Source organism: Siphateles boraxobius, unplaced genomic scaffold (assembly GCF_051911475.1).
Source record: "Siphateles boraxobius isolate OS27281-9 unplaced genomic scaffold, OSU_SipBor_1 63, whole genome shotgun sequence".
Classification (NCBI taxonomy): Eukaryota; Metazoa; Chordata; class Actinopteri; order Cypriniformes; family Leuciscidae; genus Siphateles; species Siphateles boraxobius.
The window spans coordinates 3,104,661-3,131,878 of NW_027509190.1; the positions used below are offsets into that span (position 1 = coordinate 3,104,661).

Consider the following 27,218-nt stretch of genomic DNA (forward strand, 5'->3'; position numbering starts at 1 on the left):
TCAGTGGTGTTCTGTGACTCACCTTGAAGGGAAAAGATATTGCCTTTGTGGTCAAACCCTGTTCCCCAACGGCATCTGCTGAAGAAAGTGAGTGGATACACTTGTCGATGGCCCCAGAGTACAAGCATAAAAAAAAGAATTGGCAGGAAAACTGAGAGTGCGCTATAGACATTGGAGATGCACCAGTTCTTGACACAAGAGAACAAGAATGAAAACAAAGAGTGGCAGGAGGGGATGAATCAAGTCCAGTGAAGCAGGCTTTGATCACAGCTGCAAAAATATGGAGCGCTTCACGGATTTGCGTGTCATCCTTTCGCAGGGGCCATGCTAATCTTCTCTGTATCGATCCAATTTTAGTATATGTGCTGCCTTAGCAAGCACAGGTTTGGTGCCCAGCTCAAGGCATATATGGACCTTGGGTTCCAGCGAGCTATCACCAAGGTGGTAGGGCCCAGCGAGTCATCTCGCCTCTGCATACCTTTGCTTGACACAATGATTGATGCAAAAGCTCAATGAGTTTAGGAATAGGACATCTTAGAGCTTTAGGGTTCACAAATGGCCAATTCCACCATGATGTATGAGAGCATCTACTGAAAGAATGGGGTGGGCAGACTTATGGATGGTACCAAAATACAAGCTCTGAATGGGCTGTGTCCTCCAGATTTTCGAGAAAAAATCGAGTTGGCAGAAAAACGGAAAGTGCTTAGCCGTTTGCGCCACCGTTGCATGCACTCGATGTAACTGGACACGAACTGCAGCAGGAGGAATTAATCCTCTGGAGACTTTGAGGTAGAGGCCCTCTGACACACGTCGGAAACAAAAACTTAAAGGACTTCACAGATTTTTTTATTTGATTTATTCTTTGATTTTTTCTCTAAATCGGTCTCCTTTCAGCATAGGCGCTGCCTTAACAAGCAAAAAGGCTCAGCTAATTTGAGGCATATGCACAACTGGGGGCTCAGCAAGTCCTCACCAAGGTGGTAGAGCCCAGCGAGCCATTTCACCACTTTAAAAAAACCTTGTTTATTAGTGTAGCCTGCCTTCCAGAGGATACATATTCACACACTTTGTAATTCATTCACTGGGCTATCATGCATTCAAACTAATCAAGAGTTGTAAACTTTGATGGGTTGCTGTTGTGTATTTTCATTTAGCTGTTCTCATGATTGCTGCATTTATAGACAACTGTGCCTAGGGTCTTGAAGTTCAATCACACCACATGTATGTTTTTCCACATTTTTTTCCACTTGGCATATGTAACTCTTTAGGTATTTACAGCACCGCTGGTCACTGTATGATAAAAATGTGAAAACATCATAAGTAGAAGTTTATTTTAGCTCAAGTTTGCTCTGTGTGAATGTATTGTTCTGTTTCAGTGGTGTTCTGTGACTCAACCTTGAAGGGAAAAGATATTGCCTTTGTGGTCAAACCCTGTTCCCCAACGGCATCTGCTGAAGAAAGGGAGTGGACACACTTGTCGATGGCCCCAGAGTACAGGCATAAAAAAAAGAGTTGGCAGGAAAACTTAGAGTGCGCTATAGACATTGGAGATATTGCCTTTGTGGTCAAACCCTGTTCCTCAACGGCATCTGCTGAAGAAAGGGAGTGGACACACTCGTCGATGGCCCCAGAGTACAAGCATAAAAAAAAGAGTTGGCAGGAAAACTGAGAGTGCGCAATCAGTTTAGGAATAGGACATCTTAGAGCTTTAGGGTTCATAAATGGCCAATTCCACCATGATGTATGAGAGCATCTACTGAAAGAATGGGGTGGGCAGACTTATGGATGGTACCAAAATACAAGCTCTGAATGGGCTGTGTCCTCCAGGTTTTCGAGAAAAAATCGAGTTGGCACGAAAACGGAAAGTGCTTAGCCGTTTGCGCCACCGTTGCATGCACTCGATGTAACTGGACACGAACTGCAGCAGGAGGAATTAATCCTCTGGAGACTTTGAGGTAGAGGCCCTCTGACACACGTCGGAAACAAAACCTTAAAGGACTTCACAGATTTTTTTATTTGATTTATTCTTTGATTTTTTCTCTAAATCGGTCTCCTTTCAGCATAGGCGCTGCCTTAACAAGCAAAAAGGCTCAGCTAATTTGAGGCATATGCACACCTGGGGGCCCAGCAAGTCCTCACCAAGGTGGTAGAGCCCAGCGAGCCATTTCACCACTTTAAAAAAAACCTTGTTTATTAGTGTAGCCTGCCTTCCAGAGGATACATATTCACACACTTTGTAATTCATTCACTGGGCTATCATGCATTCAAACTAATCAAGAGTTGTAAACTTTGATGGGTTGCTGTTGTGTATTTTCATTTAGCTGTTCTCATGATTGCTGCATTTATAGACAACTGTGCCTAGGGTCTTGAAGTTCAATCACACCACATGTATGTTTTTCCACATTTTTTTCCACTTGGCATATGTAACTCTTTAGGTATTTACAGCACCGCTGGTCACTGTATGATAAAAATGTGAAAACATCATAAGTAGAAGTTTATTTTAGCTCAAGTTTGCTCTGTGTGAATGTATTGTTCTGTTTCAGTGGTGTTCTGTGACTCAACCTTGAAGGGAAAAGATATTGCCTTTGTGGTCAAACCCTGTTCCCCAACGGCATCTGCTGAAGAAAGGGAGTGGACACACTTGTCGATGGCCCCAGAGTACAGGCATAAAAAAAAGAGTTGGCAGGAAAACTTAGAGTGCGCTATAGACATTGGAGATATTGCCTTTGTGGTCAAACCCTGTTCCTCAACGGCATCTGCTGAAGAAAGGGAGTGGACACACTCGTCGATGGCCCCAGAGTACAAGCATAAAAAAAAGAGTTGGCAGGAAAACTGAGAGTGCGCAATCAGTTTAGGAATAGGACATCTTAGAGCTTTAGGGTTCATAAATGGCCAATTCCACCATGATGTATGAGAGCATCTACTGAAAGAATGGGGTGGGCAGACTTATGGATGGTACCAAAATACAAGCTCTGAATGGGCTGTGTCCTCCAGGTTTTCGAGAAAAAATCGAGTTGGCACGAAAACGGAAAGTGCTTAGCCGTTTGCGCCACCGTTGCATGCACTCGATGTAACTGGACACGAACTGCAGCAGGAGGAATTAATCCTCTGGAGACTTTGAGGTAGAGGCCCTCTGACACACGTCGGAAACAAAACCTTAAAGGACTTCACAGATTTTTTTATTTGATTTATTCTTTGATTTTTTCTCTAAATCGGTCTCCTTTCAGCATAGGCGCTGCCTTAACAAGCAAAAAGGCTCCGTTAATTTGAGGCATATGCATACCTGGGGGCCCAGCAAGTCCTCACCAAGGTGGTAGAGCCCAGCGAGCCATTTCACCACTTTAAAAAAAACTTGTTTATTAGTGTAGCCTGCCTTCCAGAGGATACATATTCACACACTTTGTAATTCATTCACTGGGCTATCATGCATTCAAACTAATCAAGAGTTGTAAACTTTGATGGGTTGCTGTTGTGTATTTTCATTTAGCTGTTCTCATGATTGCTGCATTTATAGACAACTGTGCCTAGGGTCTTGAAGTTCAATCACACCACATGTATGTTTTTCCACATTTACACGTATTCCTACTTGGCATATGCAACTCTTTAGGTATTTACAGCACCGCTGGTCACTGTATGATAAAAATGTGAAAACATCATAACTAGAAGTTTATTTTAGCTCAAGTTTGCTCTGTGTGAATGTATTGTTCTGTTTCAGTGGTGTTCTGTGACTCACCTTGAAGGGAAAAGATATTGCCTTTGTGGTCAAACCCTGTTCCCCAACGGCATCTGCTGAAGAAAGTGAGTGGATACACTTGTCGATGGCCCCAGAGTACAAGCATAAAAAAAAGAATTGGCAGGAAAACTGAGAGTGCGCTATAGACATTGGAGATGCACCAGTTCTTGACACAAGAGAACAAGAATGAAAACAAAGAGTGGCAGGAGGGGATGAATCAAGTCCAGTGAAGCAGGCTTTGATCACAGCTGCAAAAATATGGAGCGCTTCACGGATTTGCGTGTCATCCTTTCGCAGGGGCCATGCTAATCTTCTCTGTATCGATCCAATTTTAGTATATGTGCTGCCTTAGCAAGCACAGGTTTGGTGCCCAGCTCAAGGCATATATACACCTTGGGTTCCAGCGAGCTATCACCAAGGTGGTAGGGCCCAGTGAGTCATCTCGCCTCTGCATACCTTTGCTTGACACAATGATTGATGCAAAAGCTCAATGAGTTTAGGAATAGGACATCTTAGAGCTTTAGGGTTCACAAATGGCCAATTCCACCATGATGTATGAGAGCATCTACTGAAAGAATGGGGTGAGCAGACTTATGGATAGTTCCAAAATACAAGCTCTGAATGGGCTGTGTCCTCCAGATTTTCGAGAAAAAATCGAGTTGGCAGAAAAACGGAAAGTGCTTAGCCGTTTGCGCCACCGTTGCATGCACTCGATGTAACTGGACACGAACTGCAGCAGGAGGAATTAATCCTCTGGAGACTTTGAGGTAGAGGCCCTCTGAGACACGTCGGAAACAAAAACTTAAAGGACTTCACAGATTTTTTTATTTGATTTATTCTTTGATTTTTTCTCTAAATCGGTCTCCTTTCAGCATAGGCGCTGCCTTAACAAGCAAAAAGGCTCAGCTAATTTGAGGCATATGCACACCTGGGGGCCCAGCAAGTCCTCACCAAGGTGGTAGAGCCCAGCGAGCCATTTCACCACTTTAAAAAAAACTTGTTTATTAGTGTAGCCTGCCTTCCAGAGGATACATATTCACACACTTTGTAATTCATTCACTGGGCTATCATGCATTCAAACTAATCAAGAGTTGTAAACTTTGATGGGTTGCTGTTGTGTATTTTCATTTAGCTGTTCTCATGATTGCTGCATTTATAGACAACTGTGCCTAGGGTCTTGAAGTTCAATCACACCACATGTATGTTTTTCCACATTTACACGTATTCCTACTTGGCATATGCAACTCTTTAGGTATTTACAGCACCGCTGGTCACTGTATGATAAAAATGTGAAAACATCATAACTAGAAGTTTATTTTAGGTCAAGTTTGCTCTGTGTGAATGTATTGTTCTGTTTCAGTGGTGTTCTGTGACTCACCTTGAAGGGAAAAGATATTGCCTTTGTGGTCAAACCCTGTTCCCCAACGGCATCTGCTGAAGAAAGTGAGTGGATACACTTGTCGATGGCCCCAGAGTACAAGCATAAAAAAAAGAATTGGCAGGAAAACTGAGAGTGCGCTATAGACATTGGAGATGCACCAGTTCTTGACACAAGAGAACAAGAATGAAAACAAAGAGTGGCAGGAGGGGATGAATCAAGTCCAGTGAAGCAGGCTTTGATCACAGCTGCAAAAATATGGAGCGCTTCACGGATTTGCGTGTCATCCTTTCGCAGGGGCCATGCTAATCTTCTCTGTATCGATCCAATTTTAGTATATGTGCTGCCTTAGCAAGCACAGGTTTGGTGCCCAGCTCAAGGCATATATGGACCTTGGGTTCCAGCGAGCTATCACCAAGGTGGTAGGGCCCAGCGAGTCATCTCGCCTCTGCATACCTTTGCTTGACACAATGATTGATGCAAAAGCTCAATGAGTTTAGGAATAGGACATCTTAGAGCTTTAGGGTTCACAAATGGCCAATTCCACCATGATGTATGAGAGCATCTACTGAAAGAATGGGGTGGGCAGACTTATGGATGGTACCAAAATACAAGCTCTGAATGGGCTGTGTCCTCCAGATTTTCGAGAAAAAATCGAGTTGGCAGAAAAACGGAAAGTGCTTAGCCGTTTGCGCCACCGTTGCATGCACTCGATGTAACTGGACACGAACTGCAGCAGGAGGAATTAATCCTCTGGAGACTTTGAGGTAGAGGCCCTCTGACACACGTCGGAAACAAAAACTTAAAGGACTTCACAGATTTTTTTATTTGATTTATTCTTTGATTTTTTCTCTAAATCGGTCTCCTTTCAGCATAGGCGCTGCCTTAACAAGCAAAAAGGCTCAGCTAATTTGAGGCATATGCACAACTGGGGGCTCAGCAAGTCCTCACCAAGGTGGTAGAGCCCAGCGAGCCATTTCACCACTTTAAAAAAACCTTGTTTATTAGTGTAGCCTGCCTTCCAGAGGATACATATTCACACACTTTGTAATTCATTCACTGGGCTATCATGCATTCAAACTAATCAAGAGTTGTAAACTTTGATGGGTTGCTGTTGTGTATTTTCATTTAGCTGTTCTCATGATTGCTGCATTTATAGACAACTGTGCCTAGGGTCTTGAAGTTCAATCACACCACATGTATGTTTTTCCACATTTTTTTCCACTTGGCATATGTAACTCTTTAGGTATTTACAGCACCGCTGGTCACTGTATGATAAAAATGTGAAAACATCATAAGTAGAAGTTTATTTTAGCTCAAGTTTGCTCTGTGTGAATGTATTGTTCTGTTTCAGTGGTGTTCTGTGACTCAACCTTGAAGGGAAAAGATATTGCCTTTGTGGTCAAACCCTGTTCCCCAACGGCATCTGCTGAAGAAAGGGAGTGGACACACTTGTCGATGGCCCCAGAGTACAGGCATAAAAAAAAGAGTTGGCAGGAAAACTTAGAGTGCGCTATAGACATTGGAGATATTGCCTTTGTGGTCAAACCCTGTTCCTCAACGGCATCTGCTGAAGAAAGGGAGTGGACACACTCGTCGATGGCCCCAGAGTACAAGCATAAAAAAAAGAGTTGGCAGGAAAACTGAGAGTGCGCAATCAGTTTAGGAATAGGACATCTTAGAGCTTTAGGGTTCATAAATGGCCAATTCCACCATGATGTATGAGAGCATCTACTGAAAGAATGGGGTGGGCAGACTTATGGATGGTACCAAAATACAAGCTCTGAATGGGCTGTGTCCTCCAGGTTTTCGAGAAAAAATCGAGTTGGCACGAAAACGGAAAGTGCTTAGCCGTTTGCGCCACCGTTGCATGCACTCGATGTAACTGGACACGAACTGCAGCAGGAGGAATTAATCCTCTGGAGACTTTGAGGTAGAGGCCCTCTGACACACGTCGGAAACAAAACCTTAAAGGACTTCACAGATTTTTTTATTTGATTTATTCTTTGATTTTTTCTCTAAATCGGTCTCCTTTCAGCATAGGCGCTGCCTTAACAAGCAAAAAGGCTCCGATAATTTGAGGCATATGCATACCTGGGGGCCCAGCAAGTCCTCACCAAGGTGGTAGAGCCCAGCGAGCCATTTCACCACTTTAAAAAAAACTTGTTTATTAGTGTAGCCTGCCTTCCAGAGGATACATATTCACACACTTTGTAATTCATTCACTGGGCTATCATGCATTCAAACTAATCAAGAGTTGTAAACTTTGATGGGTTGCTGTTGTGTATTTTCATTTAGCTGTTCTCATGATTGCTGCATTTGTAGACAACTGTGCCTAGGGTCTTGAAGTTCAATCACACCACATGTATGTTTTTCCACATTTACACGTATTCCTACTTGGCATATGCAACTCTTTAGGTATTTACAGCACCGCTGGTCACTGTATGATAAAAATGTGAAAACATCATAACTAGAAGTTTATTTTAGCTCAAGTTTGCTCTGTGTGAATGTATTGTTCTGTTTCAGTGGTGTTCTGTGACTCACCTTGAAGGGAAAAGATATTGCCTTTGTGGTCAAACCCTGTTCCCCAACGGCATCTGCTGAAGAAAGTGAGTGGATACACTTGTCGATGGCCCCAGAGTACAAGCATAAAAAAAAGAATTGGCAGGAAAACTGAGAGTGCGCTATAGACATTGGAGATGCACCAGTTCTTGACACAAGAGAACAAGAATGAAAACAAAGAGTGGCAGGAGGGGATGAATCAAGTCCAGTGAAGCAGGCTTTGATCACAGCTGCAAAAATATGGAGCGCTTCACGGATTTGCGTGCAATGTTCTCTGGATGACGGCCAATCAGCAGCTCGGATTGTCGAGCCTTTGTCGAGCGTTTTCGGTTTTGGGCCAATCAGCAGCTCGGATTGTCGAGCGTTTGTCGAGCGTTTTCGGTTTTTAGCCAATCAGCAGCTCGTATTGTCGAGCGTTTGTCGAGCGTTTTGGGCCAATCAACGGTTAGTATACTCAAGCGTTTGTCGAGCGTTTTGGGCCAATCAGCGGTTAGTATAATCAAGCGTTTGTCATAGCAACCACCAAAGCAACTGACAACGAGTCAACGAGTGAGTCAGTGAGTAAAACAAAAATAAATAGAATATTACGAATGTACTGACATAACATTGTCTTCCCAGAGTACTTTTACAATGTACTGACATGGAATTTGTTGATGTATTATGCTGTCAATCGCTGGTTTTGATAACGTTATTTAAAGATACGTTAACGTACGTCAGGCGTCCGGTTAACACATTTAAACCATATTTACACTTTGAATTTCGACTCCAAACTGTAGTAACTACATCTACGTGGTCTAATGAAGATAACCAGGTAGTCTGATCAAAGATTAAATACATTTTGAGAGATCGCTAGCATGTAATGTAATGTAATGTAATCCATTGCATTGGAAATGAACGGGACAACATGTGACGATCTCTGAAAACAAAATTAAATGATGAAAAGACCATACAGTTAGTATCTTTAGACCCTTAAGATTATAATATCACCACGTGAAATCAAAATATAAAGTTTAAGTGTATTTTTTATGCATTAACAATATGCCTGTTTGTTTACCTGTCATTATTTACCTGTTGTGTCAAGTTATGTTCATTTTTTAACGTTAATATTTCAATAGTGAATGTGTAGTACTAGTATATCATTAATCTTATGTGTGATATTCCTGTTAATATGGCAATTAACATGTAGTTTAACCTGTAATGCTCCCTTAACGCTGTGCTATGTCATTGTAGAGATGGTTTTTGCAAAATTTAAATTGACGGCCTCGCAGCAGCTTGTCCTGCGGGCCTCTGATGAGGCGGCGGCCTTCATCGCCGCCAAGGGGCCACGCGGGACCGCCACTGCTGCGAGGGCCAAGAAGCCAGAGGAGGTGGAGAAGGAGGCCCAAGCCCACGTCGTCTCCAAGGGCGGTGACCCTGGTAACCCCATGCTGGTGCTGGGCTGCCACAGCATCCAGTTTGGCAAGTACCAGGGTCAAACTTTCCGTTGGCTCCTGGAGAACGACGTGGGCTACACCACGCAGTTGGTTGCCAGCCACCAGCGGGAGCGGGAGAAAAGTGCCTCCGACAGCCCCCTTATGGCCAACAAGGACGCACTCGCCCGGTACTCGTGCGCCCACCCTGCTTTTGCTGAGCAGCTGCGTTACCACCGGGTGCACGAGGAGGCCCGGGCTCGCGCCACTCAGCCCGGGTGTGAGGGCGAGGCGCTTGTTGGCTTTGGGGACTACAAGGAGGCCACCCTGAAGGACCTGTACGACTCCAAGGAGAAGCAGCACCAGAAGTAAGTCCTGTTGTGGTGAAGGGCAGTGAACTGTCGACAGGGTGCTGTGACTTGTTGATATGCGTGTTAATCTTTGATCATTGTCTTGCAGCTTTGTCAAGTGGCTACGGCGGAAGACACCGCAGCCTGGGACCTCGATGGACGCCGCCAGGAAGTACATCCTGGGCCGAGACAAGGAGCGGTCGGCAGAGGTGGCTGCTACCCCCCCACCTCCCACCAGCAGCAGCAGCAGCAGCAGCAGCAGCAGCAGCAGCACCCCCACCACCAGCAGTGGCCCCAGCAAGGCCGCTGCTTCCACCGCGCTGCCGCCGCGCAAGCCGATCGCTCCCATGTTCTCGGCCCTACTGGGAAGGCGTCCAATGGCCCCAGGTGAGCTGCAGGCCAAGGTCAGGAAGCTGATGACCACACCAGCACGGCCTGCAGTTCCAGGTAGATCTCTTTCTTTCTCTTTAACACAACAGTGGTTCAGTGTACAGGATTAACTAACCATTGCCCTCCCACCCCACAGCGGTGTCTACATCCGTCAGAGACCAGTGCCCCTCGGTTCCGCCACCGCCCCCCCCCACAGAGGTGACGGACGAGGATCTGGTCCAGATGGCCACTGACTTAGAAACGGGTAACTGGCACCACACTGGACACGTCACACTGTAACATTTGCCCTCAATATATATTCTTCTGGCGGTATTTTTGTATTAACTGTAATGGTTTCATTTACTGGTCTCTACAGCTGATGCTTGAAGACCAAAGGTAGGTTTGGCAGGTAATGTAGCCGTCTTTGTCGGTGGTAGATGTGTAGAACATAGTGGCAATGTAGATTTGCTTAACCACCTTCACATGTCTACTTCCCTTGGCCCTGCTGCATCTCTTGACATTCACCTTGTAGCACTAAACCATCTGCCCCATCACTGGCATGCTGTACGTCATCTAATTACTTGCATTCTGCACGTCATCTAATCACTGGCATGCTGCACGTCATTAACACTCAGACTCACTTAGTCTTGCCTGCCTGTGTGTTGCCCCATGACTATCATTGTGCTGATGCCATTTTGTTGTGTGTGAATGTGTCTGAAGCTCACGTACAGGTCCTTCAGACTCTCCCGCTGGTGGTGAGGCCTCCATGTCCACCTCCTCCGGCGTTGTCCTCCATCCCTCCCCCACCGCCACCACCTCGAGTTGCGGCTGCTCCACCTACGCTCGCAGTTCCGGCTCGGGCTCCGGCGTTGACCAGGGAGGAGCCCCGTCGCGTCTCCGTGGAGGAGACGCCATCTGGGGAGGCCACCCTGGCACCAGCGCCGGCGAAGAGGAAGAGGAAGGAGAGGAAAGTGGAGCAGCCCGCAACGCCCACTCCTGCTTCGGCTGAGGTACAAACACAAACACAGACACACACACACACACACACACACACCGTGCCCGTACTCATGGACGGCACAACTCAGTGAAGTTGACTGTCAAACTGCATGTAGCACCTCCTCTCAGCCTCCTTACAGTGTGTTTGTTTGTGTTGTTTTTTTCCCTCACAGTCCCGGTTGCCTGAGAGCTGGCGGACAGCTCTCACCGTGGAAGAGCAGGAGTGGATCGGCCGGGAGCTGTTCAAGACAGACAGCGAGGGGAGGACCAAACTCACCACAGACCTCAAGCTGTGGTGGGACCCCCCTCAGCCCCGGCCGAGTTACACTCAGCCACCCGCCTCACCAGCTGCCTTCTTCGCGTGTCGGCTGTTCCTCTGGACGCCCCTGCGTCTGTGGGGCGTCCGGCCGACATGCTGTAATAGGGCCCTCACCAAGTGTGGGCTCTACAGGACCATCCGGAGGGTCCTGGACATCGACGGCTGGTACTTGATGGCCACCGAGTACCTGGAGTGCCGTCGGTGTAAGAGGAAGGTAGCTGCCTGGTCGCAGGAGGTCGTGGGTCAGCTGGGAGAGGGGCATCGCGCCCTCTTCCCGGCAATCCTCACCTACAAGTAAGTAGCTGTCTGAACACTGTCACAGTATGTCTGTTTGTGGCGCCCTCTTCCCGGCAATCCTCACCTACAAGTAAGTAGCTGTCTGACCACTGTCACAGTGTGTCTGTGTGTTGCGCCCTCTTGCCGGCAATCCTCACCTACAAGTAAGTACCTGTCTGAACACTGTCACAGTGTGTCTGTGTGTGGCTCTTCTGTAACACATGATGTGCTCCTCTCTGTAGGCTCGCCTGCGACCGGCGGGTAATCATCCAGCTGCGTGAGCGTACTCGGGGGAACAGCGCCACGCAGCTGTACAAAAAACTCTGTGAGGCACACACAGAGGCCTGGATGCGGCGGTCCATACACTACCTCAGCGTCATGGAGCCCTTCACGTCGCGAGGTGTCGTGCGCATGTGCACCCCACCACCAAAACCGCCACCCGTGCCCCAGTACGCGTGGCTGTTAATGGTGTACTGCCACGACATCCTCTCCCGCCTGGAGGACGTGAAGGCCCGGGTCACCTCCGTCTTCGGAACGGTCTTGAAGATGGATTCGACCAAGAAGGTAAATGTGGTGCTATGTATGTATAAATATATATGTATATAAATGTGGTGCGGAGTATCACGCTCTGGCTATGTGCGTGCAGCCTTACTGAGATGCTTTATTCTTTCAAACAGGTGACCCGGAAGCTCGCCGGTGCTGCCGCCCAGACCGCAGCGTGGGCAACGAACGTCGGCAACGAGCACGGACAGGTGCTCATGTCCGTGCTCACGGACGCCGAGGGTGCCGGCCTGTTGTCCATGGCTGCGGGGTTAATGCGGCGGTATCGGGACGCTGGGGTGGAGCCGCCTCAGCTCCTCTACGTCGACCGGGACTGTTGTTCGTCCCACGGGGGATCCAAGACAGCTGACATGTTCGGGAAGTGGGACAAGCTGGTGGTCCGGCTGGACATCTGGCACCTGATGCGGCGGTTCGCGTCAGGTGCGTTGTGGCAAAAACAATAATTAAACAAACAGCATCACAGTAAGAGACATCATTGGGTCCATAACTTGATGTAACATGCATTTTTCCATAACAGGTGTCACCACCGAGAGCCACCAGCTGTATAAACCCTTCCTGCAGCAGCTGTCTTCGTGCATCTTCCTGTGGGACCCAGAGGACGCAGCCCGGTTGCTCAAGGCGAAGAAGAGGATGCTTGAGGCGCAGGGGATGACCTTCTCGTCCGACGCCGGAGTGTGGAGGCACGTCAGCCGCAAGAATATGGCTCTCCATTGCCGTCGCCGCACGCGTGGAGCGGCGGAGACGGAGCGGCTGATCGGTGACCTCCTGGAAACCTTCGGCGGTGCCAACGGACGAGACACCATGGGGATTTCCCTGCTGGACCAAGACCGCATCCAGAAGATCTGGACGGAGCAGCGGCGCCACCTCCATTGCATCCAGGACCCGCCGGGCGTGGAGCTGTACACTGAGACCGGCAGGGTGACCAAGGGGGGGATCAGCCTGCCGGTGTACCGTTGTGCACGAGGCTCCACGTCCCTGGAGTCGTTCCACCTGCATCTCAACCGCTTCATTCCAGGTATGTTTCACATGCTTCACTGTCATGTCAATCTTTCACTGTCATCGACTCGCTGTCATTCACATTGTGTGCACTGAATAAACTGCTAAACAGATCTGTGTTCCTCCTCAGGAGAAAGTGCCAATCCCTGGCACTTCCAGGCATTTCTCCTGGAGGGGTTGACGCGGTGGAACGCCGACAGGGCGGCGTCCGTGGCACAGGAGGGACGGCCGCTGCTCCGCTCCTACAATGGCCCCCTGCAGCACTCCCTTGACCAGCTCAGCCAAAGGGTGCTTGGCACGAGTGTGGTCAAGGATTACACCAAGCCCAGGGAGTACACGGGTAAGAACACTCAAGCCACCGCGCTTACACGTGTCCACACTGAATGATATTTGTACCAGACTGACTGATGCGATTTGTGTTGTTGTACTTCAGGGGAACTCATCGGCATCGAGTACCTGTACTCCCAGACGGGCAGAGTGCTGCAGGACGTCAGCTTGGACCCTGACATTCCGGACGCGGGGGGGGACGTTCCCCAACTCGTCGAGGATGACGAGCTCGCCGACGGCCCGCAGGAGGTGGAGGACCTCACCCTGCACGTGCCTGGCGAGTTCCCAGCTCCTCAGACGGACCCGCGGTCAGGGCGACCGGCTGACGCACCCGCGCCCGAGCCATCCAGTCCGACCGGTGCCCCCGAGCCCGCACCCCACTCCCCCGGCCGGTCCTCGCCAGAGCCTCAGCAGGCTGCTGAGGTAAGCACGCCACCTCTTTGTGGTCTGCGACTGCAGTGCATCTCGCATCACCAAAAACTGCGCTCGCTCTGTTCCATCCACCTGACTTATTGTTTTCCATCTCTTCTTGTGTGTCTGCAGGACTACAGAGGACCGGATGACCAGCCGGGGTACCTGGCCGTGGTCCAGTTGGCCACGGCCTTGGTGGGGTTGCGTCACGACCCGGCCTTGTCAGAGGGGAGGGTAGACGAGCTTATCAGGCTCTACGAGGCCCTGTCACCGTACGACAGGGCCCGAGTAGTTTACCCTCCCCGCTACAGGGACAGGCCAGCTCAGGGGCGCTTCATGGCAGCCAAGCCAAGCCGCACCAGTATACCTGGTGTGGAAAGCTTGAGACGGTAAGGCTACGCTTCCATCATACATTTCCCTGGTGTACAAACAAGCTGCTTTATGTAATGTTGCCCATTATCATGCTCATATCTGTCATTGTTTTTGTCCATTGTCCACAGCTGCCTGGTCGGAGAGACCTCTGGACCTGCCAGCAGTCCCAGCGCAAGCCGGCTGGTAGAGGCAGTATGCACCCAGCTCTGCCGCTTGATCCCCTCGGGCAGCCGTGCGCGCGGTGCCCGGAGGTCGCGGTGGGACAGCATACTGCTTCGGTACCAGCACATCCGGGACCTTGTGCTGGGCCACCAGAGGCTGATGGCTCGGGCGCCCATACAGCTCTTTGAGCTGAACGCCAGGACCCTCTCGCTGTGGTATGTTTGATGCTTTTGATGTTATGGTAATGACATGCTTGAATGGCATGCTCTCAAAATTGTACATGTAACTAAAACACTACGTTGAAATCCGTTTTCAGGTTCACCAGGATGCAGCGGGAGAAGGAGAGGACTGTGCTAGCTTCAGGCGTTGCAGCAGAGGGACGACCACCAGCGGCAGCGGCAGCGGGTTCGGCGCCGTGCCCAGCAACAGCGGTGGATCGTTCTCCGGCAGCAGCAACAGGCCAGGCGAGGACAGCAGCGCCAAGGGCGGCGGGACCTCTGGCAGCAGCACCGGCCGTGGCAGCACCGGTGCCTGTTCTGCCAGCGCCAGTGCGCCCACTGGCGCCTTTACCGCCTGCCCCCTCAGCTGTTGTCCTGGCCATACCACCGGCTGCTGCAGCTGCAACAGGACCTTTTCCGGCAACACAGCCTCTCTTTCTGGACCTCTCACTGCCCCAGCAGAGTGTGAGGGTGCTCCCCATCCCAACGCTCCCTCGGACAACGCCAGCCCCACACGTCCTCCCTCTGCCGCTGGCCGCCGCACATCACGCCGGCCCTCGGCTGCCTGCACCACCTCCTGCTCCTCCTCCTCAGCCTCGCTCTGCGTACAAAACTGAATGGCTGAGGAGGAAGAGGGCTGAGCAGAGGGCAGCGGCAGGAACAGTCGTCGCTGCCCGGGCCGGCGTGCCACAAGAACAAAAGTGCAGGAGATGCGGCCAGCCAAAGCGGAGGGAGACCGGACACACCCGCTACGGCAATGTACATTTTTGCTCTGCCGCCGCAGCGGGTAAGAGTGTGGAGGACTGGCTGAGGGAGATGAAGGACCAGGGTCGAGCCCCGGACTGATTTCGCATTCTCGCTGGGGCAGGTGTATATAGTTGTTTCAGTGTTTGTTTGTTTGTTTTTTAAAGACATTGACTTTACCCTCCACAATGACCGGGACCTTGCCGCGGTGTGGAGGCTTCCTACAAACACCGGTCCACACCTGCCACAACTTTTCTACAGCAAAAAAAACATTGTGTATCCCATTCACACCTGTATAACATTGCCATGCCTTTGTACTATTCTGATTCTTTGCACTGACAAGTTATATAGGCCTATACTGTGTGTGTATGCTGCCTATCATATGGCTTAAGAAAAAGAAAAGAAAACATTGTCTGTCCCATTCACACCTGTATAACACATTCACACCTGTATAACACATTGTCATGCATTTGTGCTGTTCTGATTTTATGCGCTGACAAGTTATATAGGCATTTTGGACATGTGGGTATGGTCAATAATGTGGTCACTGTCTTTGGAGTTACGTCCAGTTGCCACTGGCTCTGTTGCCGCCGCGTTGGTACTTCACACTGTATGCTGCTGCATTATTTATCCATGCATGTCTGTAATGAGCCCTTATACTATGCGTCTGTCTGCTGTGATTGATGTGGTTTAAAATAAGAGGAATGAAGCCTTGTGCCACTGTTCTGCATCAATACCACTGTTCTGCATCTCGCCCCAGAACATTTATGCCATGTGTCTGCTCTGATGCTCTATTTTTTTTATTATTATGATCATCATCATCATCATCATCATCATCAAAATCATCATGTTTTATTGTATTGTAGTTTGAAATAAATAATCTATTTCACACTGTAGTCTACTGCTGCTGTGTTTGGTGTTTTCTGCATCTATACATCATCATCATCATCAACAACAACTACAACAACAACAATAATACACGGCATGTAACTTTTATTTATACATTGAAATAAAATTATTGACATAATATAAATGTAATATAATGTTTAACATAACAAATTTTTATATATATGCAGAAAAAGGTGAAACAATATAAATACAATATATCTATGCAGAAAAGGGTGAAACAATATAAAAAGTGGAAACAATATGAATACAGTATATTATTTAACATAAACAATATAAATACAATATAATGTTTAACACAACAGATTTTAATATCTATGCAGAAAAAGGTGAAACAAATAATGCACGGCATGTTACTTTTATGTATACACATGAAATAGGCATAATAAGAATATAATAGTGTGTAATATAATGTTTAATATTTGTGCTTCGGTCGGGATTCGATCCTACGCTTTGATGGTGTCTCGTTTGTACCGCGTTTGTGCGACTGGGCATGCGCGAAGGCACTAATGCGCATGCGCGAAAACAGAGAAGAACGATGGCGAAGCTTTTCGCAGGGGCCATGCTAATCTTCTCTGTATCGATCCAATTTTAGTATATGTGCTGCCTTAGCAAGCACAGGTTTGGTGCCCAGCTCAAGGCATATATACACCTTGGGTTCCAGCGAGCTATCACCAAGGTGGTAGGGCCCAGTGAGTCATCTCGCCTCTGCATACCTTTGCTTGACACAATGATTGATGCAAAAGCTCAATGAGTTTAGGAATAGGACATCTTAGAGCTTTAGGGTTCACAAATGGCCAATTCCACCATGATGTATGAGAGCATCTACTGAAAGAATGGGGTGAGCAGACTTATGGATGGTACCAAAATACAAGCTCTGAATGGGCTGTGTCCTCCAGATTTTCGAGAAAAAATCGAGTTGGCAGAAAAACGGAAAGTGCTTAGCCGTTTGCGCCACCGTTGCATGCACTCGATGTAACTGGACACGAACTGCAGCAGGAGGAATTAATCCTCTGGAGACTTTGAGGTAGAGGCCCTCTGAGACACGTCGGAAACAAAAACTTAAAGGACTTCACAGATTTTTTTATTTGATTTATTCTTTGATTTTTTCTCTAAATCGGTCTCCTTTCAGCATAGGCGCTGCCTTAACAAGCAAAAAGGCTCAGCTAATTTGAGGCATATGCACACCTGGGGGCCCAGCAAGTCCTCACCAAGGTGGTAGAGCCCAGCGAGCCATTTCACCACTTTAAAAAAAACCTTGTTTATTAGTGTAGCCTGCCTTCCAGAGGATACATATTCACACACTTTGTAATTCATTCACTGGGCTATCATGCATTCAAACTAATCAAGAGTTGTAAACTTTGATGGGTTGCTGTTGTGTATTTTCATTTAGCTGTTCTCATGATTGCTGCATTTATAGACAACTGTGCCTAGGGTCTTGAAGTTCAATCACACCACATGTATGTTTTTCCACATTTTTTTCCACTTGGCATATGTAACTCTTTAGGTATTTACAGCACCGCTGGTCACTGTATGATAAAAATGTGAAAACATCATAAGTAGAAGTTTATTTTAGCTCAAGTTTGCTCTGTGTGAATGTATTGTTCTGTTTCAGTGGTGTTCTGTGACTCAACCTTGAAGGGAAAAGATATTGCCTTTGTGGTCAAACCCTGTTCCCCAACGGCATCTGCTGAAGAAAGGGAGTGGACACACTTGTCGATGGCCCCAGAGTACAGGCATAAAAAAAAAGAGTTGGCAGGAAAACTTAGAGTGCGCTATAGACATTGGAGATATTGCCTTTGTGGTCAAACCCTGTTCCTCAACGGCATCTGCTGAAGAAAGGGAGTGGACACACTCGTCGATGGCCCCAGAGTACAAGCATAAAAAAAAGAGTTGGCAGGAAAACTGAGAGTGCGCAATCAGTTTAGGAATAGGACATCTTAGAGCTTTAGGGTTCATAAATGGCCAATTCCACCATGATGTATGAGAGCATCTACTGAAAGAATGGGGTGGGCAGACTTATGGATGGTACCAAAATACAAGCTCTGAATGGGCTGTGTCCTCCAGGTTTTCGAGAAAAAATCGAGTTGGCACGAAAACGGAAAGTGCTTAGCCGTTTGCGCCACCGTTGCATGCACTCGATGTAACTGGACACGAACTGCAGCAGGAGGAATTAATCCTCTGGAGACTTTGAGGTAGAGGCCCTCTGACACACGTCGGAAACAAAACCTTAAAGGACTTCACAGATTTTTTTATTTGATTTATTCTTTGATTTTTTCTCTAAATCGGTCTCCTTTCAGCATAGGCGCTGCCTTAACAAGCAAAAAGGCTCCGATAATTTGAGGCATATGCATACCTGGGGGCCCAGCAAGTCCTCACCAAGGTGGTAGAGCCCAGCGAGCCATTTCACCACTTTAAAAAAAACTTGTTTATTAGTGTAGCCTGCCTTCCAGAGGATACATATTCACACACTTTGTAATTCATTCACTGGGCTATCATGCATTCAAACTAATCAAGAGTTGTAAACTTTGATGGGTTGCTGTTGTGTATTTTCATTTAGCTGTTCTCATGATTGCTGCATTTATAGACAACTGTGCCTAGGGTCTTGAAGTTCAATCACACCACATGTATGTTTTTCCACATTTACACGTATTCCTACTTGGCATATGCAACTCTTTAGGTATTTACAGCACCGCTGGTCACTGTATGATAAAAATGTGAAAACATCATAACTAGAAGTTTATTTTAGCTCAAGTTTGCTCTGTGTGAATGTATTGTTCTGTTTCAGTGGTGTTCTGTGACTCACCTTGAAGGGAAAAGATATTGCCTTTGTGGTCAAACCCTGTTCCCCAACGGCATCTGCTGAAGAAAGTGAGTGGATACACTTGTCGATGGCCCCAGAGTACAAGCATAAAAAAAAGAATTGGCAGGAAAACTGAGAGTGCGCTATAGACATTGGAGATGCACCAGTTCTTGACACAAGAGAACAAGAATGAAAACAAAGAGTGGCAGGAGGGGATGAATCAAGTCCAGTGAAGCAGGCTTTGATCACAGCTGCAAAAATATGGAGCGCTTCACGGATTTGCGTGCAATGTTCTCTGGATGACGGCCAATCAGCAGCTCGGATTGTCGAGCCTTTGTCGAGCGTTTTCGGTTTTGGGCCAATCAGCAGCTCGGATTGTCGAGCGTTTGTCGAGCGTTTTCGGTTTTTAGCCAATCAGCAGCTCGTATTGTCGAGCGTTTGTCGAGCGTTTTGGGCCAATCAACGGTTAGTATACTCAAGCGTTTGTCGAGCGTTTTGGGCCAATCAGCGGTTAGTATAATCAAGCGTTTGTCATAGCAACCACCAAAGCAACTGACAACGAGTCAACGAGTGAGTCAGTGAGTAAAACAAAAATAAATAGAATATTACGAATGTACTGACATAACATTGTCTTCCCAGAGTACTTTTACAATGTACTGACATGGAATTTGTCGATGTATTATGCTGTCAATCGCTGGTTTTGATAACGTTATTTAAAGATACGTTAACGTACGTCAGGCGTCCGGTTAACACATTTAAACCATATTTACACTTTGAATTTCGACTCCAAACTGTAGTAACTACATCTACGTGGTCTAATGAAGATAACCAGGTAGTCTGATCAAAGATTAAATACATTTTGAGAGATCGCTAGCATGTAATGTAATGTAATGTAATCCATTGCATTGGAAATGAACGGGACAACATGTGACGATCTCTGAAAACAAAATTAAATGATGAAAAGACCATACAGTTAGTATCTTTAGACCCTTAAGATTATAATATCACCACGTGAAATCAAAATATAAAGTTTAAGTGTATTTTTTATGCATTAACAATATGCCTGTTTGTTTACCTGTCATTATTTACCTGTTGTGTCAAGTTATGTTCATTTTTTAACGTTAATATTTCAATAGTGAATGTGTAGTACTAGTATATCATTAATCTTATGTGTGATATTCCTGTTAATATGGCAATTAACATGTAGTTTAACCTGTAATGCTCCCTTAACGCTGTGCTATGTCATTGTAGAGATGGTTTTTGCAAAATTTAAATTGACGGCCTCGCAGCAGCTTGTCCTGCGGGCCTCTGATGAGGCGGCGGCCTTCATCGCCGCCAAGGGGCCACGCGGGACCGCCACTGCTGCGAGGGCCAAGAAGCCAGAGGAGGTGGAGAAGGAGGCCCAAGCCCACGTCGTCTCCAAGGGCGGTGACCCTGGTAACCCCATGCTGGTGCTGGGCTGCCACAGCATCCAGTTTGGCAAGTACCAGGGTCAAACTTTCCGTTGGCTCCTGGAGAACGACGTGGGCTACACCACGCAGTTGGTTGCCAGCCACCAGCGGGAGCGGGAGAAAAGTGCCTCCGACAGCCCCCTTATGGCCAACAAGGACGCACTCGCCCGGTACTCGTGCGCCCACCCTGCTTTTGCTGAGCAGCTGCGTTACCACCGGGTGCACGAGGAGGCCCGGGCTCGCGCCACTCAGCCCGGGTGTGAGGGCGAGGCGCTTGTTGGCTTTGGGGACTACAAGGAGGCCACCCTGAAGGACCTGTACGACTCCAAGGAGAAGCAGCACCAGAAGTAAGTCCTGTTGTGGTGAAGGGCAGTGAACTGTCGACAGGGTGCTGTGACTTGTTGATATGCGTGTTAATCTTTGATCATTGTCTTGCAGCTTTGTCAAGTGGCTACGGCGGAAGACACCGCAGCCTGGGACCTCGATGGACGCCGCCAGGAAGTACATCCTGGGCCGAGACAAGGAGCGGTCGGCAGAGGTGGCTGCTACCCCCCCACCTCCCACCAGCAGCAGCAGCAGCAGCAGCAGCAGCAGCAGCAGCACCCCCACCACCAGCAGTGGCCCCAGCAAGGCCGCTGCTTCCACCGCGCTGCCGCCGCGCAAGCCGATCGCTCCCATGTTCTCGGCCCTACTGGGAAGGCGTCCAATGGCCCCAGGTGAGCTGCAGGCCAAGGTCAGGAAGCTGATGACCACACCAGCACGGCCTGCAGTTCCAGGTAGATCTCTTTCTTTCTCTTTAACACAACAGTGGTTCAGTGTACAGGATTAACTAACCATTGCCCTCCCACCCCACAGCGGTGTCTACATCCGTCAGAGACCAGTGCCCCTCGGTTCCGCCACCGCCCCCCCCCACAGAGGTGACGGACGAGGATCTGGTCCAGATGGCCACTGACTTAGAAACGGGTAACTGGCACCACACTGGACACGTCACACTGTAACATTTGCCCTCAATATATATTCTTCTGGCGGTATTTTTGTATTAACTGTAATGGTTTCATTTACTGGTCTCTACAGCTGATGCTTGAAGACCAAAGGTAGGTTTGGCAGGTAATGTAGCCGTCTTTGTCGGTGGTAGATGTGTAGAACATAGTGGCAATGTAGATTTGCTTAACCACCTTCACATGTCTACTTCCCTTGGCCCTGCTGCATCTCTTGACATTCACCTTGTAGCACTAAACCATCTGCCCCATCACTGGCATGCTGTACGTCATCTAATTACTTGCATTCTGCACGTCATCTAATCACTGGCATGCTGCACGTCATTAACACTCAGACTCACTTAGTCTTGCCTGCCTGTGTGTTGCCCCATGACTATCATTGTGCTGATGCCATTTTGTTGTGTGTGAATGTGTCTGAAGCTCACGTACAGGTCCTTCAGACTCTCCCGCTGGTGGTGAGGCCTCCATGTCCACCTCCTCCGGCGTTGTCCTCCATCCCTCCCCCACCGCCACCACCTCGAGTTGCGGCTGCTCCACCTACGCTCGCGGTTCCGGCTCGGGCTCCGGCGTTGACCAGGGAGGAGCCCCGTCGCGTCTCCGTGGAGGAGACGCCATCTGGGGAGGCCACCCTGGCACCAGCGCCGGCGAAGAGGAAGAGGAAGGAGAGGAAAGTGGAGCAGCCCGCAACGCCCACTCCTGCTTCGGCTGAGGTACAAACACAAACACAGACACACACACACACACACACACACACCGTGCCCGTACTCATGGACGGCACAACTCAGTGAAGTTGACTGTCAAACTGCATGTAGCACCTCCTCTCAGCCTCCTTACAGTGTGTTTGTTTGTGTTGTTTTTTTCCCTCACAGTCCCGGTTGCCTGAGAGCTGGCGGACAGCTCTCACCGTGGAAGAGCAGGAGTGGATCGGCCGGGAGCTGTTCAAGACAGACAGCGAGGGGAGGACCAAACTCACCACAGACCTCAAGCTGTGGTGGGACCCCCCTCAGCCCCGGCCGAGTTACACTCAGCCACCCGCCTCACCAGCTGCCTTCTTCGCGTGTCGGCTGTTCCTCTGGACGCCCCTGCGTCTGTGGGGCGTCCGGCCGACATGCTGTAATAGGGCCCTCACCAAGTGTGGGCTCTACAGGACCATCCGGAGGGTCCTGGACATCGACGGCTGGTACTTGATGGCCACCGAGTACCTGGAGTGCCGTCGGTGTAAGAGGAAGGTAGCTGCCTGGTCGCAGGAGGTCGTGGGTCAGCTGGGAGAGGGGCATCGCGCCCTCTTCCCGGCAATCCTCACCTACAAGTAAGTAGCTGTCTGAACACTGTCACAGTATGTCTGTTTGTGGCGCCCTCTTCCCGGCAATCCTCACCTACAAGTAAGTAGCTGTCTGACCACTGTCACAGTGTGTCTGTGTGTTGCGCCCTCTTGCCGGCAATCCTCACCTACAAGTAAGTACCTGTCTGAACACTGTCACAGTGTGTCTGTGTGTGGCTCTTCTGTAACACATGATGTGCTCCTCTCTGTAGGCTCGCCTGCGACCGGCGGGTAATCATCCAGCTGCGTGAGCGTACTCGGGGGAACAGCGCCACGCAGCTGTACAAAAAACTCTGTGAGGCACACACAGAGGCCTGGATGCGGCGGTCCATACACTACCTCAGCGTCATGGAGCCCTTCACGTCGCGAGGTGTCGTGCGCATGTGCACCCCACCACCAAAACCGCCACCCGTGCCCCAGTACGCGTGGCTGTTAATGGTGTACTGCCACGACATCCTCTCCCGCCTGGAGGACGTGAAGGCCCGGGTCACCTCCGTCTTCGGAACGGTCTTGAAGATGGATTCGACCAAGAAGGTAAATGTGGTGCTATGTATGTATAAATATATATGTATATAAATGTGGTGCGGAGTATCACGCTCTGGCTATGTGCGTGCAGCCTTACTGAGATGCTTTATTCTTTCAAACAGGTGACCCGGAAGCTCGCCGGTGCTGCCGCCCAGACCGCAGCGTGGGCAACGAACGTCGGCAACGAGCACGGACAGGTGCTCATGTCCGTGCTCACGGACGCCGAGGGTGCCGGCCTGTTGTCCATGGCTGCGGGGTTAATGCGGCGGTATCGGGACGCTGGGGTGGAGCCGCCTCAGCTCCTCTACGTCGACCGGGACTGTTGTTCGTCCCACGGGGGATCCAAGACAGCTGACATGTTCGGGAAGTGGGACAAGCTGGTGGTCCGGCTGGACATCTGGCACCTGATGCGGCGGTTCGCGTCAGGTGCGTTGTGGCAAAAACAATAATTAAACAAACAGCATCACAGTAAGAGACATCATTGGGTCCATAACTTGATGTAACATGCATTTTTCCATAACAGGTGTCACCACCGAGAGCCACCAGCTGTATAAACCCTTCCTGCAGCAGCTGTCTTCGTGCATCTTCCTGTGGGACCCAGAGGACGCAGCCCGGTTGCTCAAGGCGAAGAAGAGGATGCTTGAGGCGCAGGGGATGACCTTCTCGTCCGACGCCGGAGTGTGGAGGCACGTCAGCCGCAAGAATATGGCTCTCCATTGCCGTCGCCGCACGCGTGGAGCGGCGGAGACGGAGCGGCTGATCGGTGACCTCCTGGAAACCTTCGGCGGTGCCAACGGACGAGACACCATGGGGATTTCCCTGCTGGACCAAGACCGCATCCAGAAGATCTGGACGGAGCAGCGGCGCCACCTCCATTGCATCCAGGACCCGCCGGGCGTGGAGCTGTACACTGAGACCGGCAGGGTGACCAAGGGGGGGATCAGCCTGCCGGTGTACCGTTGTGCACGAGGCTCCACGTCCCTGGAGTCGTTCCACCTGCATCTCAACCGCTTCATTCCAGGTATGTTTCACATGCTTCACTGTCATGTCAATCTTTCACTGTCATCGACTCGCTGTCATTCACATTGTGTGCACTGAATAAACTGCTAAACAGATCTGTGTTCCTCCTCAGGAGAAAGTGCCAATCCCTGGCACTTCCAGGCATTTCTCCTGGAGGGGTTGACGCGGTGGAACGCCGACAGGGCGGCGTCCGTGGCACAGGAGGGACGGCCGCTGCTCCGCTCCTACAATGGCCCCCTGCAGCACTCCCTTGACCAGCTCAGCCAAAGGGTGCTTGGCACGAGTGTGGTCAAGGATTACACCAAGCCCAGGGAGTACACGGGTAAGAACACTCAAGCCACCGCGCTTACACGTGTCCACACTGAATGATATTTGTACCAGACTGACTGATGCGATTTGTGTTGTTGTACTTCAGGGGAACTCATCGGCATCGAGTACCTGTACTCCCAGACGGGCAGAGTGCTGCAGGACGTCAGCTTGGACCCTGACATTCCGGACGCGGGGGGGGACGTTCCCCAACTCGTCGAGGATGACGAGCTCGCCGACGGCCCGCAGGAGGTGGAGGACCTCACCCTGCACGTGCCTGGCGAGTTCCCAGCTCCTCAGACGGACCCGCGGTCAGGGCGACCGGCTGACGCACCCGCGCCCGAGCCATCCAGTCCGACCGGTGCCCCCGAGCCCGCACCCCACTCCCCCGGCCGGTCCTCGCCAGAGCCTCAGCAGGCTGCTGAGGTAAGCACGCCACCTCTTTGTGGTCTGCGACTGCAGTGCATCTCGCATCACCAAAAACTGCGCTCGCTCTGTTCCATCCACCTGACTTATTGTTTTCCATCTCTTCTTGTGTGTCTGCAGGACTACAGAGGACCGGATGACCAGCCGGGGTACCTGGCCGTGGTCCAGTTGGCCACGGCCTTGGTGGGGTTGCGTCACGACCCGGCCTTGTCAGAGGGGAGGGTAGACGAGCTTATCAGGCTCTACGAGGCCCTGTCACCGTACGACAGGGCCCGAGTAGTTTACCCTCCCCGCTACAGGGACAGGCCAGCTCAGGGGCGCTTCATGGCAGCCAAGCCAAGCCGCACCAGTATACCTGGTGTGGAAAGCTTGAGACGGTAAGGCTACGCTTCCATCATACATTTCCCTGGTGTACAAACAAGCTGCTTTATGTAATGTTGCCCATTATCATGCTCATATCTGTCATTGTTTTTGTCCATTGTCCACAGCTGCCTGGTCGGAGAGACCTCTGGACCTGCCAGCAGTCCCAGCGCAAGCCGGCTGGTAGAGGCAGTATGCACCCAGCTCTGCCGCTTGATCCCCTCGGGCAGCCGTGCGCGCGGTGCCCGGAGGTCGCGGTGGGACAGCATACTGCTTCGGTACCAGCACATCCGGGACCTTGTGCTGGGCCACCAGAGGCTGATGGCTCGGGCGCCCATACAGCTCTTTGAGCTGAACGCCAGGACCCTCTCGCTGTGGTATGTTTGATGCTTTTGATGTTATGGTAATGACATGCTTGAATGGCATGCTCTCAAAATTGTACATGTAACTAAAACACTACGTTGAAATCCGTTTTCAGGTTCACCAGGATGCAGCGGGAGAAGGAGAGGACTGTGCTAGCTTCAGGCGTTGCAGCAGAGGGACGACCACCAGCGGCAGCGGCAGCGGGTTCGGCGCCGTGCCCAGCAACAGCGGTGGATCGTTCTCCGGCAGCAGCAACAGGCCAGGCGAGGACAGCAGCGCCAAGGGCGGCGGGACCTCTGGCAGCAGCACCGGCCGTGGCAGCACCGGTGCCTGTTCTGCCAGCGCCAGTGCGCCCACTGGCGCCTTTACCGCCTGCCCCCTCAGCTGTTGTCCTGGCCATACCACCGGCTGCTGCAGCTGCAACAGGACCTTTTCCGGCAACACAGCCTCTCTTTCTGGACCTCTCACTGCCCCAGCAGAGTGTGAGGGTGCTCCCCATCCCAACGCTCCCTCGGACAACGCCAGCCCCACACGTCCTCCCTCTGCCGCTGGCCGCCGCACATCACGCCGGCCCTCGGCTGCCTGCACCACCTCCTGCTCCTCCTCCTCAGCCTCGCTCTGCGTACAAAACTGAATGGCTGAGGAGGAAGAGGGCTGAGCAGAGGGCAGCGGCAGGAACAGTCGTCGCTGCCCGGGCCGGCGTGCCACAAGAACAAAAGTGCAGGAGATGCGGCCAGCCAAAGCGGAGGGAGACCGGACACACCCGCTACGGCAATGTACATTTTTGCTCTGCCGCCGCAGCGGGTAAGAGTGTGGAGGACTGGCTGAGGGAGATGAAGGACCAGGGTCGAGCCCCGGACTGATTTCGCATTCTCGCTGGGGCAGGTGTATATAGTTGTTTCAGTGTTTGTTTGTTTGTTTTTTAAAGACATTGACTTTACCCTCCACAAGGACCGGGACCTTGCCGCGGTGTGGAGGCTTCCTACAAACACCGGTCCACACCTGCCACAACTTTTCTACAGCAAAAAAAACATTGTGTATCCCATTCACACCTGTATAACATTGCCATGCCTTTGTACTATTCTGATTCTTTGCACTGACAAGTTATATAGGCCTATACTGTGTGTGTATGCTGCCTATCATATGGCTTAAGAAAAAGAAAAGAAAACATTGTCTGTCCCATTCACACCTGTATAACACATTCACACCTGTATAACACATTGTCATGCATTTGTGCTGTTCTGATTTTATGCGCTGACAAGTTATATAGGCATTTTGGACATGTGGGTATGGTCAATAATGTGGTCACTGTCTTTGGAGTTACGTCCAGTTGCCACTGGCTCTGTTGCCGCCGCGTTGGTACTTCACACTGTATGCTGCTGCATTATTTATCCATGCATGTCTGTAATGAGCCCTTATACTATGCGTCTGTCTGCTGTGATTGATGTGGTTTAAAATAAGAGGAATGAAGCCTTGTGCCACTGTTCTGCATCAATACCACTGTTCTGCATCTCGCCCCAGAACATTTATGCCATGTGTCTGCTCTGATGCTCTAT

General features: G+C 50.0%; 3 non-coding genes and 1 pseudogene across 3 annotated transcripts; all 4 read right to left on the reverse strand.

Annotated features, from left to right (window-relative positions):
* Positions 1–274: 274 nt before the first annotated feature.
* Positions 275–381, reverse strand: LOC143719448 (U6 spliceosomal RNA). The gene has a single exon (XR_013196525.1). It is a non-coding gene; the product is annotated as a U6 spliceosomal RNA (small nuclear RNA).
* Positions 382–3,985: 3,604 nt separating this feature from the next.
* Positions 3,986–4,092, reverse strand: LOC143719449 (U6 spliceosomal RNA). The gene has a single exon (XR_013196526.1). It is a non-coding gene; the product is annotated as a U6 spliceosomal RNA (small nuclear RNA).
* A 1,271-nt stretch (positions 4,093–5,363) lies between these two features.
* Positions 5,364–5,470, reverse strand: LOC143719450 (U6 spliceosomal RNA). The gene has a single exon (XR_013196527.1). It is a non-coding gene; the product is annotated as a U6 spliceosomal RNA (small nuclear RNA).
* Positions 5,471–16,610: 11,140 nt separating this feature from the next.
* Positions 16,611–16,708, reverse strand: LOC143719470 (U6 spliceosomal RNA; annotated as a pseudogene).
* Between the last annotated feature and the right edge of the window lie 10,510 nt (positions 16,709–27,218).